We start from the raw sequence: 19,712 nt of genomic DNA, 5'->3' as shown, positions 1-19,712 counted from the left end.
CCATTGCCAGCTCGACTCCAGCAGCAAACCATCCTCGTTTTCGAATGGAAGTTTAATAGTTTCTGAATGGAAATTCAAACTGCACTGATCAAGCATGGAAACAGCCTCGGCCTAGGTGGCGTTGGCTGTGCTCTCCCTGCGTTCCCGGTCGCTGCGGTTTCGGTTTCGTCTCATTTGCATATCAAAATTCGGGTATGGATATTTTAACGCACGTGCGTGTTTCAGGATTGAATAAAACGTGGATGGCATTCAACGAGGAATGTCTTTTATTCTGCTGTCTCGCTTGTGCCCAAAATTCCCTAATTAAATAGTTAATTAATGAATTTTAGGTAAGTATAGTCATCTTGTAGTTTACTTTCTTCGACATCGTTCGCCTGGCCACATAACTCAACTGCCAAAACGACATATGTGCTGCTATCATAGCTTTTATTTAATAAATCATAAAAATAAACACCCTGCACGTAGCGCCAGTGCCTCTTAGTCTCTGTTCCAGACCGGTATTCCTGGCTGACATAAACACCCTGATGAGGAAACTGATATTCTTAATGGTGACCATCGCGACTGTCCAGAAGCAACGTTGGTATACCCCGTGTAGCGACTACTCTGTTTTCCAACAGCCTACTCACACTAGGCGAACAACAGCAGAACACGCGATGAAAAGCACGTGCTCGCAGATGTTATACTTTTGTTCGGGGCCTTATCACACTGGGAAAAAAAAAAAAAAAAAAAAACAGAGAGCAACAACAGTGCTGGCGAACATTGCTTTGCAAAACCATGTTCTGCCCGTGCTTCGCAATGCACGCACACTGCACGAGCTCTCGTGAAAACGCGCTAGGAAAACAATCATGGACGACGCTTTGGCGTTGCGGCGATACTGCTGTGCTGTCTGGCTGATCATGGGCAACGACGATGGTGACATTTTGGCAGCACTTACGATGTACAAGTCAGAAACCGGGGACGACAACGACGAGAGACAACGACAATGAAGATGGTGGGTCAGGTCATGATTGCCGTGTGGTGCGGGGATGCTGTGAGAACCTCGAGAAGACCATGATAACTATTGGCGATGAACCTGGGCACACATGTGAGGAGCTTCTCCATTCCGTGATACTGTTGAAGCAGGTCACGCCCTTCCGTCTCGTGACTGAACCCAGAGAAAGGCTGCCCATCACGTTCAGGTACCTCGCTACAGGTAGGTCGAGTACAACAACTTTGCTAGGCGAAATGCTTCATGTTACCAATGTACAATCTTCATATAAAGGTGAAACAGACCAGAGGACATCGCACAAAACTGAGACGGCACAGGAGGCTCTCTGGCCACTTATCAAAGTTAGTTGCAAATGTTCATCTGATGCAACCGCATTCAAGCACATTCAAGCCACATTTCTTTAATGAAGATGTAGTGAGTGGTCGAGGCTTTGCTGCAAGACAAGTTACAAGCTGCAGCCACAAAAACAGGTGCAAATAAATTGTCTGAAACAGCTCTTCTGAGAGAGTGACTCCGTTGAACATGCATATACACCACATACCATATGACATGACATGGCATGACATGACCACGACCATCTCTATAATACACGGCCATCACATTCGCACCTAGCCCCAGCGCCACTGATGTAGTTTCGCCAAGCGGCCGCCGCGCGTTTGTGGCGCTGAATACGGGACCCTCGGCAGACGACGCATGCTATGCGGATACCGTTGCTGCCGTCATTCGGGTTTGGTTTTTGCTATTTTTCACGCGGTGGACAGTGTTTGTCTCCAGTGCATGGTTTGTGCATGGTGCAGACGTGATGGTGTACTGCACCGTCCCGCTTTGGAAGCCGAAGAAAGCAGTGTCGAACACAAGTATTTCATTCCACGAGTTCTGCGCTCAAATGCTGTCTTACGGGAGGAGTGGCTCAAAATATATCGCGGCGTCTTGACACAAGTAACTTCATTGCGAATTGCGATTGTTTCATTTCATATAGGGTGCACTTTTTGGATGGCAGTGTGTACCATAAATAGTTTTATCTAATATAGATGAGTACCTTTTACGCATTTCTCTCTGGAAAAAAAAAAAAAAAAACGAATATGAACCGTAGCCTCCGACCAGGGGTGGACATAAATGCATTTTTTGAGTATTTAAATATAAATACAAAATACTTTGTTGAAAGGGGTGTTTAAATACCCTTCATAAATGCTTTTCGATAGGAGTATTTAAATATAAAATATACAGTATTTAAATGCCGTAACTAGTACAATAAATACTGTGATGAAGATGTCATCTGAAATTACAGAAATAACGATGAACATCACAAGTCAGCAAGGAAAAATAGCATTTATTTGTTAGATTATCACGGTAATTTTAGTATTAGAATTTTTTGACTGCATCACTTAGGATTCTTGTGTTCGGCCGTACAATCAGATTCGCAAAGGAGAACAGCATCTTCACTGGTGCCGATGAGAAAGGCTTGCATTAAATTTGATGAAGATGCTTCGTACAACAAAGTAATCAGCCGCGACCATTGTCTGCAACAACAGCGAAAAACTCTCCATCTAAAATCGTTTCTCGCCAGCATGCTAGCTCGAACTCTGCGTGTTCTCGGCATTTCAAGGCCGAAGACTTTAGCATCGGCGCAAAGCGCAAAATTCTCAGACGTGGCACCGTGGCTACGGTGCCTACGTTTAGTAATCACGACGTTTACACAGCCTTGCATCTCCCAGGAGTGCAAAACGAACACAAAAAGGGCACCAAAAGGTAGCGTCGCAGAAAAGCCACCAAGAAAAATTCTCAGAGTGGTTTGTATCCGAACAGCATAATAAATGTTAGCAGAGCATTGTAATGGCAAACCGCAAAAGAAAAAAAAAAGTGTAAAAGTAAAATAAAAAGGGACCAATAAGCGGGAAAACAAAACAAGCAACTGCTGATTTAAAACTGAAGTGCTTGCTTATACAACAAATTCTGTTGCACGTCGTAACAGGTGTCAGTCATCTCTTTGCCAGGAACAGTTCCTTCTTACGGTCGCATTCACCCATTCTCTGTAACTGCCCTCTATGTTAACACGGAACGCCTCTCACGTGAAACGTAAAGTCTGAACGCGCTTGCGTCTGACAATCATAAACGCATGATAACTGGCCCAACACACAAGGTGCTGCTGCCAAGTTTATGTGTACGATGTACGGCACATAGTGCGCGAGTTTCACAGTTTTACATGCCACCTACGCTTCAGAGCACAGCCTATTTCTGAGTATTTAGTTTCAGAACTCTTAGCTCTACATGAACAGAGAACCTTCAACAATACACATGCACGCACATGTACGCACGAAGAATTAACCACAAGGACCACTCATATTGCACACAGCTGAGCTACAACAGGCGCTCTTCTGGGTCCCGCAAGTGGCGCCCCTGGCGGGCGCTCCGCGCGTAAATACGGCACTTCCGCTCCTCGAGGCGCGGACGGAAGTCCCATAGGCGAACGGGCGAGTGTTAAGGTCGTGTGTTATAGAGATGGTCGTAGACATGACCGAAGTTTTCTCCTGGAGACGACAGTGGCAATAGATCTGCCATACTTAATTTCTCTACGAGCTCGACCCACAAATTAAGGGTTATTAAGTGTAAGGGAAAAAGGGTTATTAACAAGGCTGTCCACAAAGTTCGCTGAAACAATTAATACTTCTTGCGGAAGTCCTACCCGAGGTCCTATCCTGCGGCACGTGCAGTATGTCGCCAGACAAATGTGGGAGGACTCACCGTACGTGGAAATCTAAATCTCTACTTCCAACGATGAAAGATGAAAGTCACTGAAAAGGTTAGCCAGCTGTAGGGACCGAGCCCACATCTTCTGGATTACCGGTCCAGGGCTCTACCAATTGAGCTAAGCTAACACGCCTCTCCAGCGACTTTCGGGGTGCGTCATCTGAAGGTCGTCATCGAAAGTCGCTGGAGAGGCATGTTAGCTTAGCTCAATTGGTAGAGCCCTGGACCGGTAATCCAGAAGATGTGGGTTCGATCCCTACAGCTGGCTAACCTTCTCAGTGACTTTCATCTTTCATCGTTGATTTCTCAGGCAATTTGAGGCTTTGTTTGTATCTGTTCCTTCTATGTTGTTCCAGCCTCAGAACATCAGTTTCTCTCTTGCTCTACTTCCAACTTGTTTTTTTTTTTTTTTCGGAAGCGCCTGGTGTCTACTCCAACTGCGCTCTCTGGGAGAGCGGAAGGGAGAGTGAAACAGCTGGACGAGCAAATGGGATGGCGGGTACTAATTTTAGTAAGTTACGTTCTGTTCGTCTTAAAAAAAATGTCATAGCTCCTACACATGTATATTCGACGATATATAACTCCCTAGATTTTGAGCAAGAATTTTATTTTATTACTATTATTTTTTTTTGTCGATGCAACTTCAAATTCTATAGATATTAAGAAGATTCCCTTGGGTTCGCAACGCTGTACTGTAAACAGCCGTGTTTTCCATCTCGAAAATTGAGCAATGTCCGAAACACAGCTTTTTGTTCGGCGCACATGTTCTTCGTGCATGTTTTTGTTCGCGATTTCAATCACACTGGCAAAACATTTGCTGTCCCCTGATATTTTTTGTCTGCTTCTGCAGTGTGCGAGGATGTTCGGCGAATGTGCTCTGGAAACATTGTTTGCCAGCAGTTTTGCTGTGCTTTGCTGCTGCTTCGTGTTTTGTTCGTCTAGTGTGAGGCACCCTTAAGGCCTTGATATCGCGTGTCGACAACTGAAGGAATTGAAAGGTGCAAGTGGAACGAAGCTGACGCAGAGGAGACGCCGTCAGCTTGCGGCAACACGTGCAAACGTTTGCAACTTTTTATTGCAAACCATATGTTTGCGGAAGGGACTGGCGGACGAGACGCACTGATAACCACGAATATCGCTACGACTTGACGTATTGCTGTGCGCGTCCGACACTGGAAAATACGGCACACGTAAGCGAACGGCCTGAGACGATCAGGACATCGCTGCAGTGATTTCCCCTGAAATTCACTGCTGGGGGGGGGGGGGGGGGCGAGCCTTCAAGGGAAGGGGGGGGAGGTATGCTTGGTGAAGGTTCCACTTACGGAATTTTTCTTAGACACGGAAAGAATCGTGGCACAATGGTGACATATCTGCACAGCTTTCCCGTTTTATTTGTACGTGTTATTGCGTTAGAACACAGTACATTAGAATACATATTCATATTATGAACGGCATTTCAACATTAAGATGCATAATCACACGACTGACAAACAAAAAAGACTGGCACCTTGTCTCACGAAGCTCAATGAATACCTAGCAATCAACGGTGAAAAGCGCTATCGTATTGCAGAATCACTTTTTGCAACCTACTCAGGTGCGTGGAGTTGTATGCATAACTTTGCGCACGTTTGGGTCTTTATTTATTTACTTATTTCATGGTTTTATCTATTTTATAATTTTATTTAGTGTATTTTTGTTATGTTACTTATTTATTTTATTATATTTGAGCGTAAATTATTTGTACACGCTGTGCAATTAATTTCGACAGTTTTTTTCTCGCTTTATATAAGCCCAGGTAACATCCCATTGCCAGCTCGACTCCAGCAGCAAACCATCCTCGTTTTCGAATGGAAGTTTAACAGTTTCTGAATGGAAATTCAAACTGCACTGATCAAGCATGGAAACAGCCTCGGCCTAGGTGGCGTTGGCTGTGCTCTCCCTGCGTTCCCGGTCGCTGCGGTTTCGGTTTCGTCTCATTTGCATATCAAAATTCGGGTATGGATATTTTAACGCACGTGCGTGTTTCAGGATTGAATTAAACGTGGATGGCATTCAACGAGGAATGTCTTTTATTCTGCTGTCTCGCTTGTGCCCAAAATTCCCTAATTCAATAGTTAATTAATAAATTTTAGGTAAGTATAGTCATCTTGTAGTTTACTTTCTTCGACATCGTTCGCCTGGCCACATAACTCAACTGCCAAAACGACATATGTGCTGCTATCATAGCTTTTATTTAATAAGTCATAAAAATAAACACCCTGCACGTAGCGCCAATGCCTCTTAGTCTCTGTTCCAGACCGGTATTCCTGGCTGACATAAACCCCCTGATGAGGCAACTGATATTCTTAATGGTGACCATCACGACTGTCCAGAAGCAACGTTGGTATACCCCGTGTAGCGACTACTCTGTTTTCTAACAGCCTACTCACACTAGGCGAACAACAGCAGAACACGCGATGAAAAGCACGTGCTCGCAGATGTTATGCTTTTGTTCGGGGCCTTATCACACTGGAAAAAAAACAAAAAAAAACAGAGAGCAACAACAGTGCTGGCAAACATTGCTTTGCAAAACATTTCATGTTCTGCCCGTCCTTCGCAATGCACGCACACTGCACGAGCTCTCGTGAAAACGCGCTAGGAAAACAATCCATCATGGACGACGCTTTGGCGTTGCGGCGATACTGCTGTGCTGTCTGGCTGATCATGGGCAATGACGATGGTGACATTTTGGCAGCACTTACGATGTACAAGTCAGAAACCAGCAGGGTTCGGAAAAACCCGGGTTTTTTTAAAAAAGCCTGCCCCAGTGGGTTTTTTCGGGTTTTTCGGGTGCTGGGATTTTTTTTTTCGAACTGCTGCATATGACACGCAACAGCCGTTCTCCACCTATTTTTCATGTTTCTGGAATAAATAATTGTTAGCCGTTGTAGAATTTACGGTAAAGGAATCTCCGAAGCAGTCTTCCCTTTTCCTTCTTTTCTTTTTTTCCCTTCGTTTCTGTATTTCACCCGCGTGTGGGCTTTATTGGGTTTTTCAGCCCGGGTGGACCCAAAAAAAGCCGGGTGGGTTTTTTAAAACTGGGTCCATTCGGCGAACCCTGGAAACCAGGGACGACAACGACGAGAGACAACGACAACGAAGATGGTGGGTCAGGTCATGATTGCCGTGTGGTGCAGGGATGCTGTGAGAACCTCGAGAAGACCATGATAACTACTGGCGATGAACCTGGGCACACATGTGAGGAGCTTCTCCATTCCGTGATACTGTTGAAGCAGGTCACGCCCTTCCGTCTCGTGACTGAACCCAGAGAAAGGCTGCCCATCACGTTCAGGTACCTCGCTCCAGGTAGGTCGAGTACAACTACTTTGCTAGGCGAAATGCTTCATGTTACCAATGTACAATCTTCATACTAAGGTGAAACAGACCAGAGGACATCGCACAAAACTGAGACGGCACAGGAGGCTCTCTGGCCACTTATCGAAGTTAGTTGCAAATGTTCATCTGATGCAACCGCATTCAAGCACATTCAAGCCACATTTCTTTAATGAAGATGTAGTGAGTGGTCGAGGCTTTGCTGCAAGACAAGTTAAAAGCTGCAGCCACAAAAACAGGTGCAAATAAATTGTCTGAAACAGCTCTTCTGAGAGAGTGACTCCGTTGAACATGCATATACACCACATACCATATGACATGACATGGCATGACATGACCACGACCATCTCTATAATACACGACCATCACATTCGCACCTAGCCCCAGCGCCACTGATGTAGTTTCGCCAAGCGGCCGCCGCGCGTTTGTGGCGCTGAATACGGGACCCTCGGCAGACGACGCATGCTATGCGGATACCGTTGCTGCCGTCATTCGGGTTTGGTTTTTGCTATTTTTCACGCGGTGGACAGTGTTTGTCTCCAATGCATGGTGCTGACGTGATGGTGTACTGCACCGTCCCGCTTTGGAAGCCGAAGAAAGCAGAGTCGAACACAAGTATTTCATTCCACGAGTTCTGCGCTCAAATGCTGTCTTACGGGAGGAGTGGCTCAAAATATATCGCGGCGTCTTGACACAAGTAACTTCATTGCGAATTGCGATTGTTTCATTTCATATAGGGTGCACTTTTTGGATGGCAGTGTGTACCATAAATAGTTTTATCTAATACAGTCAAACTCCTTTACAACGAAGCTCAGGGGACAGCAAAAAAAGTTCGCAGTAAAGGTATTTTCGTTACAAAGGATGTCCATTATTGGACCTATAGGCTCCAGCGGGACCGCAAAAAATTTCGCTGTAGTGGTATTTTCGTTAAAAAGGTGTTCGCTATAAAGGAGTTTGACTGTATAGATGAGTACCTTTTACGCATTTCTCTCTGAAAAAAAAAAAAACGAATAATGAACCGTGGCCTCCGACCAGGGGTGGACATAAATGCATTTTTTGAGTATTTAAATATAAATACAAAATACTTTGTTGAAAGGGGTGTTTAAATACCCTTCATAAATGCTTTTCGATAGGAGTATTTAAATATAAAATATACAGTATTTAAATGCCGTAACTAGTACAATAAATACTGTGATGAAGATGTCATCTGAAATTACAGAAATAACGACGAACATAACAAGTCAGCAAGGAAAAATAGCATTTATTTGTTAGATTATCACGGTAATTTTAGTATTAGAATGTTTTGACTGCATCACTTAGGATTCTTGTGTTCGGCCGTACAATCAGATTCGCAAAGGAGAACAGCATCTTCACTGGTGCCGATGAGAAAGGCTTGCATTCAATTTGATGAAGATGCTTCGTACAACAAAGTAATCAGCCGCGACCATTGTCTGCAACAACAGCGAAAATTCTCCTAATTCTCCAAATATTGAACGATCTAATATTGATTTCTCGCTCGTTGAGCGGTATATGGCCGAGGAGGCGTGGTGTATGCCTAATGATGGCAATGTGGAAGAGAAATTTAGAATTTTTATGTCTATCTTGCAAACTATTATCGCAAAGTCCACACGTCAGATACTGGTTTCTAAGCGAAGTACGATAAAGAAGCCGTGGATTACCCCAGCTATATTACGATCCATAAAACATAAGAAACATCGATGTAACCCAGGAAATCTTGTTTTGTGTGATCGCTACAAAAAATATAATAATATGCTCGGAAAAGTGCTCAAGAGAGCAAAAGAGGAATACTTCTCTCGATCTGTAGCTGATTGTAAGGGCGACCAAAAGAAAATTTGGAATCTGATTAATACAGCACTAAATCATGCAGCTCAGGTTAATGATATTTCCTCCGTGGTAGATGCTGATGGTAACGCAGTTAACGATACAGTGCATATTTGTAGTATGTTTAACAGCTGTTTCTCTAACATTAACGATCAAGTACAATACACACCTCCCCCAAGGGACATCCAACTAATGCTACCTGAGAGGTACCCTAAGACATTTTATCTTGAACCAACCTGTGAGGCAGAGGTTGAAGCGGTCATCATAAGCCTTAAAAGCAAAAAAAATCAACAGGCCATGATAAAATATCAGTTGCGCTTGTAAAAGAATTTCGCCACTATCTTTCTAGGGTTCTCTCTGATATTATAAACGATATCTTCCAACAAGGCATCTTTCCAAGAGAACTGAAAAAAGCTAAAATAATACCAATATACAAGAAGGGGGACAGGCGTTCTGCTCTGAACTATAGGCCCGTGGCAGTGCTTTCAGTATTGAGCAAGATAGTTGAAACGCTAATCTCGCGCAGACTGACATCTTATCTTGAAAATAATAATACTTTGTCCGACTCACAATTTGGATTTAGGAAGGGTAGATCCACAGAATTAGCCCTAGGCAATGTAATGAGAGGATTAGAGAAAGCATTGATTCAAAAAGATTAACGATGGGTATCTTTGTGGACTTAACACGGGCGTTTGACCTTATTAATCATGATATCTTGTTACAGAAACTTGAAAGATATGGGATAAGAGGTTTACCACTTCAATTAATCAGCAGCTATTTGAAAGGTAGAAAACAATATGTCACGATTGGAAAAGTCCAGTCAAATTTTGTCGAGTGCACAATGGGTGTTCCTCAGGGGTCGATCTTGGGCCCACTTCTGTTCTCAATATACGTAAATGATCTCCCTGAGTTTCTATCAACAGACTGCACCCTTTACGCAGATGACACTAATCTATTCGTTGACGCAGATACACCAGAAACTCTATATCGAGAAGCGAATAGAATTCTATCCAAACTATCACTATGGTTGTCCTTGAACCGGTTAGTACCTAATTTCACTAAATCAAATTATGTGGTCTTCCACCCAGCTCAGAGGTTAGTAGATTTAGAAAACTTACAAGTCCACTTTGATTCCCATGTACTTTCTCACGTCCACTCAGTGAAGTTTCTAGGGGTGACACTAAATGAACACCTCACATGGCAACACCATGTAAATGCCGTGAAACGAAAAATGCTGGCAGGCCTTCGGGCGCTCTCGAAAGTGGTGTCACTATTTCCTGTTAATATTCTTCTTAAAATTTATTATGCACTAGTTCATTCACATCTGCATTATGCATTGGAAATTTATGGCTTAACTTATCGGAGTGTTCTCCAACCTCTTTTGGTATTGCAGAAACGCGCCTTGAGAGTAATACTGAGAATAGAACCGGGACAATCGATTTCCTTTGCATTCTCCGTATTATCCGTCATGGACATTTTTACGTTACTCAAATACAAGGTGCTACTATTCATGCACCGTACGGTTTATTCAAAGCATACTTCCTCCGTGGTTCAGTTGGAGTATTTTACCTGCTCTTACAGTTTAAGAAGAGATGATATGTATCTCAGAGTGCCACAACAAAGGACTAACGTTGGACTACAAAAAATGAGGTACAAAGGTCCAAAGCTATGGAACGCACTCCCATTACAATATAGACAAATGAATAATTTCCCAGCTTTTAAAAAACACTTCAAGGTCTTCATTTTGTCGGAGATGTGATAGGATCGACGTTAGCCTTGTTCTATCCTTTTGTGTATTAATCGATATAGATATATATATAGATATATAGTGTCTCCCCTTTTTTGTGGTATCTCAAAGTTATTTTTGCGTGTAATTGATGCAGATATCACTTTTTTTTTTCTTTTTTGTTATGATAGTTTATGTTTACAAACTGGTTATAACCCGGTAGGCCCACAAGACGTGCGTTTATTGCTGTGTACTATCATGTTCGGGACAGCAGCACAGGCTTTGTCCTCGCTGTCCCACACCTATCATGTGTACCTAAAGCTCAAAATAAAAATATTTTGATTTGATTTGATTTGATTTGAAAAACTCTCCATCTAAAATCGTTTTTCGCCTGCATGCTAGCTCGAACTCTGCGTGTTCTCGGCATTTCAAGGCCGAAGACTTTAGCATCGGCGCAAAGCGCAAAATTCTCAGACGTGGCACCGTGGCTACGGTACCTACGTTTAGTAATCACGACGTTTACACAGCCTTGCACCTCCCAGGAGTGCAAAACGAACACAAAAAAGGCACCAAAAGGTAGCGTCGCAGAAAAGCCACCAAGAAAAATTCTCAGAGTGGTTTGTATCCGAACAGCATAATAAATGTTAGCAGAGCATTGTAATGGCAAACCGCAAAAGAAAAAAAAAGTGTAAAAGTAAAATAGAAAGGGACCAATAAGCGGGAAAACAAAACAAGCAACTGCTGATTTAAAACTGAAGTGCTTGCTTATACAACAAATTCTGTTGGACGTCGTAACAGGTGTCAGTCATCTCTTTGCCAGGAACAGTTCCTTCTTACGGTCGCATTCACCCATTCTCTGTAACTGCCCTCTATGTTAACACGGAACGCCTCTCACGTGAAACGTAAAGTCTGAACGCGCTTGCGTCTGACAATCATAAACGCATGATAACTGGCCCAACACACAAGGTGCTGCTGCTGCCAAGTTTATGTGTACGATGTACGGCACATAGTGCGCGAGTTTCACAGTTTTACATGCCACCTACGCTTCAGAGCACAGCCTATTTCTGAGAATTTAGTTTCAGAACTCTTAGCTCTACATGAACAGAGAACCTTCAACAATACACATGCACGCACAAGTACGCACGAAGAATTAACCACAAGGACCACTCATATTGCACACAGCTGAGCTACAACAGGCGCTCTTCTGGGTCCCGCAAGTGGCGCCCCTGGCGGGCGCTCCGCGCGTAAATACGGCACTTCCGCTCCTCGAGGCGCGGACGGAACTCCCATAGGCGAAAGGGGCAAGTGTTAAGGTCGTGTGTTATAGGGATGGTCGTAGACATGACCGAAGTTTTCTCCTGGAGACGACAGTGGCAATAGATCTGCCATACTTAATTTCTCTACGAGCTCGACCCACAAATTAAGGGTTATTAAGTGTAAGGGAAAAAGGGTTATTAACAAGGCTGTCCACAAAGTTCGCTGAAACAATTAATACTTCTTGCGGAAGTCCTACCCGAGGTCCTATCCTGCGGCACGTGCAGTATGTCGCCAGACAAATGTGGGAGGACTCACCGTACGTGGAAATCTAAATCTCTACTTCCAACGATGAAAGATGAAAGTCACTGAAAAGGTTAGCCAGCTGTAGGGACCGAACCCACATCTTCTGGATTACCGGTCCAGGGCTCTACCAATTGAGCTAAGCTAACACGCCTCTCCAGCGACTTTCGGGGTGCGTCATCTGAAGGTCGTCATCGAAAGTCGCTGGAGAGGCATGTTAGCTTAGCTCAATTGGTAGAGCCCTGGACCGGTAATCCAGAAGATGTGGGTTCGATCCCTACAGCTGGCTAACCTTTTCAGTGACTTTCATCTTTCATCGTTGATTTCTCAGGCAATTTGAGGCTTTGTTTGTATCTGTTCCTTCTATGTTGTTCCAGCCTCAGAACATCAGTTTCTCTCTTGCTCTACTTCCAACTTTTTTTTTTTTTTTTTCGGAAGCTCCTGGTGTCTACTCCAACTGCGCTCTCTGGGAGAGCGGAAGGGAGAGTGAAACAGCTGGACGAGCAAATGGGACGGCGGGTACTAATTTTAATAAGTTACGTTCTTTTCGTCTTAAAAAAAATGTCATAGCTCCTACACATGTATATTCGACGATATATAACTCCCTAGATTTTGAGCAAGAATTTTATTTTATTACTATTATTTTTTTTTGGCGATGCAACTTCAAATTCTATAGATATTAAGAAAATTCCCTTGGGTTCGCAACGCTGTACTGTGAACAGCCGTGTTTTCCATCTCGAAAATTGAGCAATGTCCGAAACACAGCTTTTTGTTCGGCGCACATGTTCTTCGTGCATGTTTTTGTTCGCGATTTCAATCACACTGGCAAAACATTTGCTGTCCCCTGATATTTTTTGTCTGCTTCTGCAGTGTGCGAGGATGTTCGGCGAACGTGCTCTGGAAACATTGCTTGCCAGCAGTTTTGCTGTGCTTTGCTGCTGCTTCGTGTTTTGTTCGTCTAGTGTGAGGCGCCCTTAAGGCCTTGATATCGCGTGTCGACAACTGAAGGAATTGAAAGGTGAGAGTGGAACGAAGCTGACGCAGAGGAGACGCCGTCAGCTTGCGGCAACACGTGCAAACGTTTGCAACTTTTTATTGCAAACCATATGTTTGCGGAAGAGACTGGCGGACGAGACGCACTGACTACCACGAATATCGCTACGACTTGACGTATTGCTGTGCGCGTCCGACACTGGAAAATACGGCACACGTAAGCGAACGGCCTGAGACGATCAGGACATCGCTGCAGTGATTTCCCCATAAATTCACTGCTGGGGGGGAGGGGGGGAGGTATGCTTGGTGAAGGTTCCACTTACGGAATTTTTCTTCGACACGGAAAGAATCGTGGCACAATGGTGACATATCTGCACAGCTTTCCCGTTTTATTTGTACGTGTTATTACATTAGAACACAGTACATTAGAATACATATTCATATTATGAACGGCATTTCAACATTAAGATGCATAATCACACGACTGACAAACAAAAAAGACTGTCACCTTGTCTCACGAAGCTCAATGAATACCTAGCAATCAACGGTGAAAACTTTAGACGAAAAAAGCAGACTACCTCGCTTGATTGAGTTCGGCGCAAATGGTTCTTGATGATCCACATTGAGTTTGCGTGCCCGCACGCATTTTTGCTCGCATTTATGCGCGCAATATATGCATTGAACAGTCACGTTCAAATTTGGAGAAATGCATGGTACGATCATCTGCATGACTGTGGTCCGAGGTCCTACACCCCAAGTTTGACAGTACAGGATGTAATTCGCTGCGCAGGACTCACTACCACAACGTGTTGGTGGCCCAGCTGGTGGTCGGTGGTGGGGGCACCTGAGAAATCTCTGTGTGTGTATAAGGGGGGGCACCCCCCTGGGGGGGGGGGGTTTAGGGAAATCCCTGTCTACTGTACTCCTTGTCTCAAGCTAGTTCTCAGTCATGCATCGGTTTGTCAGCATGATTTCGATGTTTGTCAACTGTGCAATCTCACTGACAGCTTTTCTTTCCTGTACTATAACTAAAATACAAATGCTTACCGGATTATCATTTTACAATGGAAGCATAGGCCACTTGCTAACAATATTCAACGCGCTACACAAAAGATAAATACAAAACCACGTGAAACAGCGTCTACGTCATAGTGTTATATACACCCCGATCCTTGCCCTGATCCATGACGATGGCGACAACGATGCTGATTTCTTCATGTGAATGACGAAGTTGCCCACCCCCACCATGCCGCACTTTTTGTCCGCGAGCATTTAATTCTCCATCCAAGGGAAATGCTCCATATACACCGCAAAAAGAGATACAATGTGCATTCTTTTCGCTTGCACCTCCTGCACCAGATCTGAACTGGGTTATTTGCTATTTGCGTGCTGCACTTTCCTGTTGGAAAGAAAGGCATTACTCATAAAGTTACTTTCAGCTGGAAAGTGCAGCTCCCGAAAACCCGTCTTGCTTGGAGTCCAGGTAGTGCAGTCCAGTGCAAGTGAAAAGAATGCGCTTACTGATACAGCCGTACAACCATGCGAGCGGTAGCGATGATCGCTGCCGCTCGCATGGTTGCACGGCTTAGCATTCGTGAACACTTGATTATTCTTTATAATTCTCTAGGCGATACTATAGCGCTACTCCTTTGGTCCACGCTGCCCAACGAAAATTTTTGAAATCACGTTAAAAAAGTTATATATTTTTTTACGTAATGACAAATAGATACGTCGTCTGCTCACGAAAAACTACACAAACAGGGCTTTGCTCAGTGGCTTTACCAGGCTAATTTGTGTGCTAATGTCCTTTCTGTATCTCTTTTTGCGTTGTAATGGAGCATTTCCCTTCGATGAAGGATTAAATGCGCGGACAAAAAGTGCAAAAGTGCGGTATGGTGGGCAACTTCTAGTCACTCACATTAAAAAATTAGCATCGTTGAGAGAGGCGGAACCCGAGACGGGGAAGGAGAGAGACGACACAACAAGAATTCTCGAACACAGCAAAAATTTTATTTACCACCATCGTTATCACCATCGTCACGGATCAGGGCATGGATCGGACTGTATATAACACTATGCAGTAGACGCTGTTTCACGTGGTTTTGTGTTTCTCTTTTGTGGAGCGCGTTGAACATTGTTAGCAAGTGGCCTATGCTTCTATCGTAAAGTGATAATCCGGTAAGCATTTTTATTTTAGTTCTAGTACAGGAAACAAAAACTGTCAGTGAGATTGTACAGTTGACAAACGTCCAAATCATGCTGACAACCCGATGCATGACTGAGAACTAGCTTGAGACAAAGAGTACAGACAAAAGTACAAGTGACACTGTCCTCTCTCATGTACTTCTGCAGTGTTCCCTGCACAAGAACGGCAATGTTTCGGAAGTACAGCAATCAAAAGATGGATTACGATGCACCTTGGATAATTTATTCAGGTATGTAAATTTCAAGGCTCAAATCGAGTGGCGCCGCTAAACTAGACATGGACCATCGTCGTGAAACCTGAGTGCACGAAATGAATGGCGTCGTCGTTTCGTGTGCCATGTAAGACCTGAATAACAACCAGAAACATGACGTGCAAAATTTTGGCCTAAAAAAATTACAACAAATATTACAAAATTACACGCGTTATAAGAAGTTAGACATTTCGTACTCCATGCGGAAGATATCACTAAGGAACAGAAGGAGGAAGGAACAACAAACAGAGGCTGTTTAAGTAAGTCCATATAGAGAACTTACGTGGCCCTCACCGTGAATCCTTCGCCAGGGTCACAGCACTGGCAAAGTCGAGGCTATGGGACCATGAACCAACAATGGTCAACTAGCTCTGTTTTTGGCCTTCTTGCACTCGACGGGGTGGTGACGTTGCGTTTACGTTCTTTGAAGCGGCTTTCAATGTTTCAATGCGGTTTCAATGTTGTCTTTATATCTAATGGACGAAGGGCTCGACGAATTGACTTGGAAACGCCTTTGATGAAAGTGCTGCTAACTAAGTGCTGCTGGACGCTTTGTTGTTGTTGACTCGTCTGCAGTTGTTTCCAGGTGTCGTTCATTGAGTATAGAGGGTTTCCTTGTGTAAAGGAGCAAAGAAAGCACTTCAGTCATGACAATTTTTTTCAAACCAAGCCGTCAACCTGACTGCTAAAATGCACTATGAGAAGTGACTCTCTCGACTGGTGCATACTGTATAAGTAGTAATTTTTGTGAGGAACTAACTTTTGAGAGCGCTCTTTTCTTCGAGAATCTAAAGTTCCGCAAAATATTCGAACCGATGACAGAAAAATATGGGAACGAAATATGTATGAAATTTTACCCATTACGCTGAGGCATCTTATGTACGCGGTTTCTTACGCTATTGCGCTGCACTGAATGCCAATCGTACCTGCGCAGTGCGGTGACAGGAATGAAGGGAGACGTGGCAATTCGGCAGTGACCCCCGATACCGGTCGAGTGAGGACCCCATATTCGCAGCCCTCTCTTTCAGAAGGGCTCAGAAGGAAGAAAAATGCAACGGGTTATTACCCAGTTGTGATGCCTTTTGTTAACTTCTTCCTGGATTTTAAAGGTGGAGGTCTCCTAAGACGCCTGGTGCAGGGTCAGCGCACCACAGTACCTCGAGTTCGAGGTTCCGCGAATAATTGCCTAATCCTGGCTCCTCACAAATTCGCGAACTATTGTGCCTGCGAATTTAACCACTTATACAGCGCGTATCGCGAAATTGGATTTGGAAAAAGATCACGCGCAACGGTGGCAATGCCCACAGCTTGGCGCTAGAGTCGCTTTGATGTCACTACTGTGCAACTCACAACTGTTTTTTTTTTTTTTTAGAAATGTCGTCTGCTACACAGGGCGAGGACTGGGAGTAGATATGAAAAAGAAAAGTACGAAAAGCACCGGCCTCGATTGGAGAGTGGTCTTTCTTGTAACCACGATGACGTCACAATCCTCCTCCTCCTCGTTTCAGCCTGCAAAGTGAGTCGAGAGGGAACGTGCGCGTCGATGTTCGTCTTATTCCACGAAAAATATAGCGTACAGAGATGTTTTTTTTGTGTGTGTGTTAGTTGTCATGTCAAGTTGTGACCTTTCATAAATTGCCAGAAACAGAAAATCTTTTGGATGGCTGTCTGGGCTCCTTTAGTGGGCGATTGAGTGACTGTGGCATCTTCGGCTGAGTACGGTGCTGGGACAGGTACCATCTATCTGATCTGCTGAATACGGCCTTATCCACTGCCGGTTTACGTTCCACTGGGTGGTGTGATTTAAAACTCAGATGTGTGACCATCAACATTGGGCTACTAGGCTTTCCCTGTGCTCATGTCGTGCGATAAAGAGGGCTGATCGAAGAAACAACAACAGTAATGTCAATGGCTCACTGAGGTAACTGAAGTAGCAACAATGCTAGGCCACTGGGCAATAGCGAAATTCAGCGTTTCGCGTTTCTTCATGCACAACTGCAGCCTGTGCAGCCAAACCACACGGAACCAGTCAGAATTGTTAGCAAAGTGAAAATAATTTGCTAACTGTTGATAGTATGGATCGCGCTGCGGCCGTGCTTGTGGACCTTTGCAGTATGAGTTAATGAGCATCATTAAACTTACAATGTTTCATTCCGCATCTCAGGGATACCTCCGGAGTTCGAGAAAAACGAGACTTTCGTGCAGTAGGCTGCAATTCTTTAGGTTTGGGGACCTGCTATAGGTTGTGAAGAATATATCAAACGCAAGTCGCAAAGGAGTAGAGGGTGAAGGTTGAGAAGAATGCAAACAAATTTTTAATGTTCTTAAAATAACTTAGTTGACTTTAAAATAACTGATTATTGAAGTTCGGGAACTGCGAGATCTGTACTGCACAAAAAGGTTCTCCAAGCACCCTCTGTTTTTTCTGCTTGTGCCGTCTGATAACGCGTCCTCCATCTGCTTCCTGCTATTCACAAGAACAGACCTTGTAGCTGGCGACACACCAAACTCGTCCACAATCTTTTTTCGTGTTCTCTGGTTGTCGTCCACCATTTTCAGTAGACTTGCTTTTTGGACAGGGGTTAAAGCAGTCTGTTTTCAATGACGGCTCTTGTGGCTCACGGTGTCGCCCATGATATGATGCTGGATGTCTGATAAAGGATGGCAGCACGGCGTCACGAACATCAATGCATGGCAATCAGTGGCAATGGTGCCTGTGGCCGCAGCGCCATGAAAAAAGAATACACAAGTGTCAGGCAACATCCCCAGCGTAATCAACATTACAAGATGGCAGCATCCGACTTATGGAAACCCACGGGAGGCGCTTAGTGTCGGGTTACCTCTCCTCCGTGTACATCAAGTCATGTGACATCTGTTTTTATTTTTATTTTTAAGGGGTAAGTCGAAAAATCCCAAAATGAGAAAAGGGACCTGATCTGGTTGTCCGTCCCATTGACACACATGCATTTCCAGTTTTTTACCATGCTGTCGCGGGCCAACAAATCGCAATAAGGTCCTAAGTTTTCATTGGCAGGTGCATACTGCTATGTGGATGTCATTGCAACAAAAATAGTAAAAAGAGGATAAGTCGACTTATCCCCTTATTGCGTACAGAGGTTCAGTTGTCTACATTACAGTGGTTTTAATCAGCATTCATAGCTAGTCCACAGTCGAAGTGGGATGATCTCGACCGTATTGGTATTTATTTTAAGGAGAAAATAGAAGTTATACAAAGTACAACTAAAGAAGACAAAAAGTAAGGCAGTTCAACTATCAAAACAGCAATTTTCATTATGTCTGAATCTTTGGATTCAGGGGATCGATATTTGGAGTTTTTCCAAGTTCACCTGCACTCTGCCCAAACCTATTCAGAGTCCTCCAATGTTCATGTTTGCTGTGACCCCTTGCCTTCTTCAGAGACAAGTAGTTGGGGTCTGTGTCTTGGGCCCCCACCACGCCCCAGCTCCTCTGTGACATTGTCAGGGACAGTTCCTTTTCCTATGTAAATTACGAAGTCAAGAACCAAACCGTGCGGCGTGACGAGCACAAAGTTTTTCAACCCCACTGGGTGGGGCTTACTTGGAACATGCTGTCAGGCTGGGGATCATTTGCTCATCTACGCAGAGCTTGTTTGGACGAGGAAGCTTCAGGCAGGTGTTTTGGAAGCTCTCAAAAATGGGCTATGCCCTGAACAACTTATCTTGTGACTGATCTTATTCACATCTACAAAGTGTAGCATGTGGCGGAGTTCGAAATAAGTTGCGGGCCATGTTTTCACTGATGAGAGGCACTGTCAGTCTACGGGACCAGTACAGCCTGGCCCTTGGAAGACTAAGGAGGCTCATAATCACGTGTATCCCTGCGAATTTCTGCATCTCCAAAGAAGTTGCTGTTACAGACTTGTGGCCTCACATCTGGACTGAATATAGGTTTGCTCTCCACAGCGGTTCACGACGTTTTTCTGCTCCATGACACCGCACTTGCGATGACTCTTTGTCCCTATTGCTGCTACTCCCTTGGTCATGATCAG

The 19,712-nt window shown here is 44.2% G+C and overlaps 1 protein-coding gene and 2 long non-coding RNA genes across 4 annotated transcripts in view; 2 read left to right on the top strand and 1 right to left on the bottom strand.

Moving 5' to 3' along the window:
• Positions 1-14,360, bottom strand: part of LOC135378861 (zinc finger protein 664-like) — a 29,254-nt gene extending 14,894 nt beyond the window's left edge. For both annotated transcript variants that reach the window (XR_010418590.1, XR_010418591.1), the window contains exon 1: positions 14,274-14,360. The gene's annotated coding sequence lies outside the window, so the exon portion shown is untranslated. The remainder of the gene's footprint in view (positions 1-14,273) is intronic.
• Positions 816-1,483, top strand: LOC135373677 (uncharacterized). Its single transcript, XR_010416545.1, has 2 exons — positions 816-1,192; positions 1,262-1,483. It is a non-coding gene; the product is annotated as an uncharacterized LOC135373677 (long non-coding RNA).
• A 949-nt stretch (positions 14,361-15,309) lies between the features above and the next one.
• Positions 15,310-17,235, top strand: LOC135373672 (uncharacterized). The gene is made up of 3 exons (XR_010416541.1): positions 15,310-15,404; positions 15,579-15,661; positions 17,055-17,235. It is a non-coding gene; the product is annotated as an uncharacterized LOC135373672 (long non-coding RNA).
• The last annotated feature ends 2,477 nt before the right edge of the window (positions 17,236-19,712 follow it).

Source organism: Ornithodoros turicata, chromosome 1 (genome assembly GCF_037126465.1).
Source record: "Ornithodoros turicata isolate Travis chromosome 1, ASM3712646v1, whole genome shotgun sequence".
NCBI classification, from domain to species: domain Eukaryota; kingdom Metazoa; phylum Arthropoda; class Arachnida; order Ixodida; family Argasidae; genus Ornithodoros; species Ornithodoros turicata.
The sequence above is the reverse complement of the archived record's forward strand: the minus strand, read 5'-3'. Positions and strand labels throughout refer to the sequence as shown.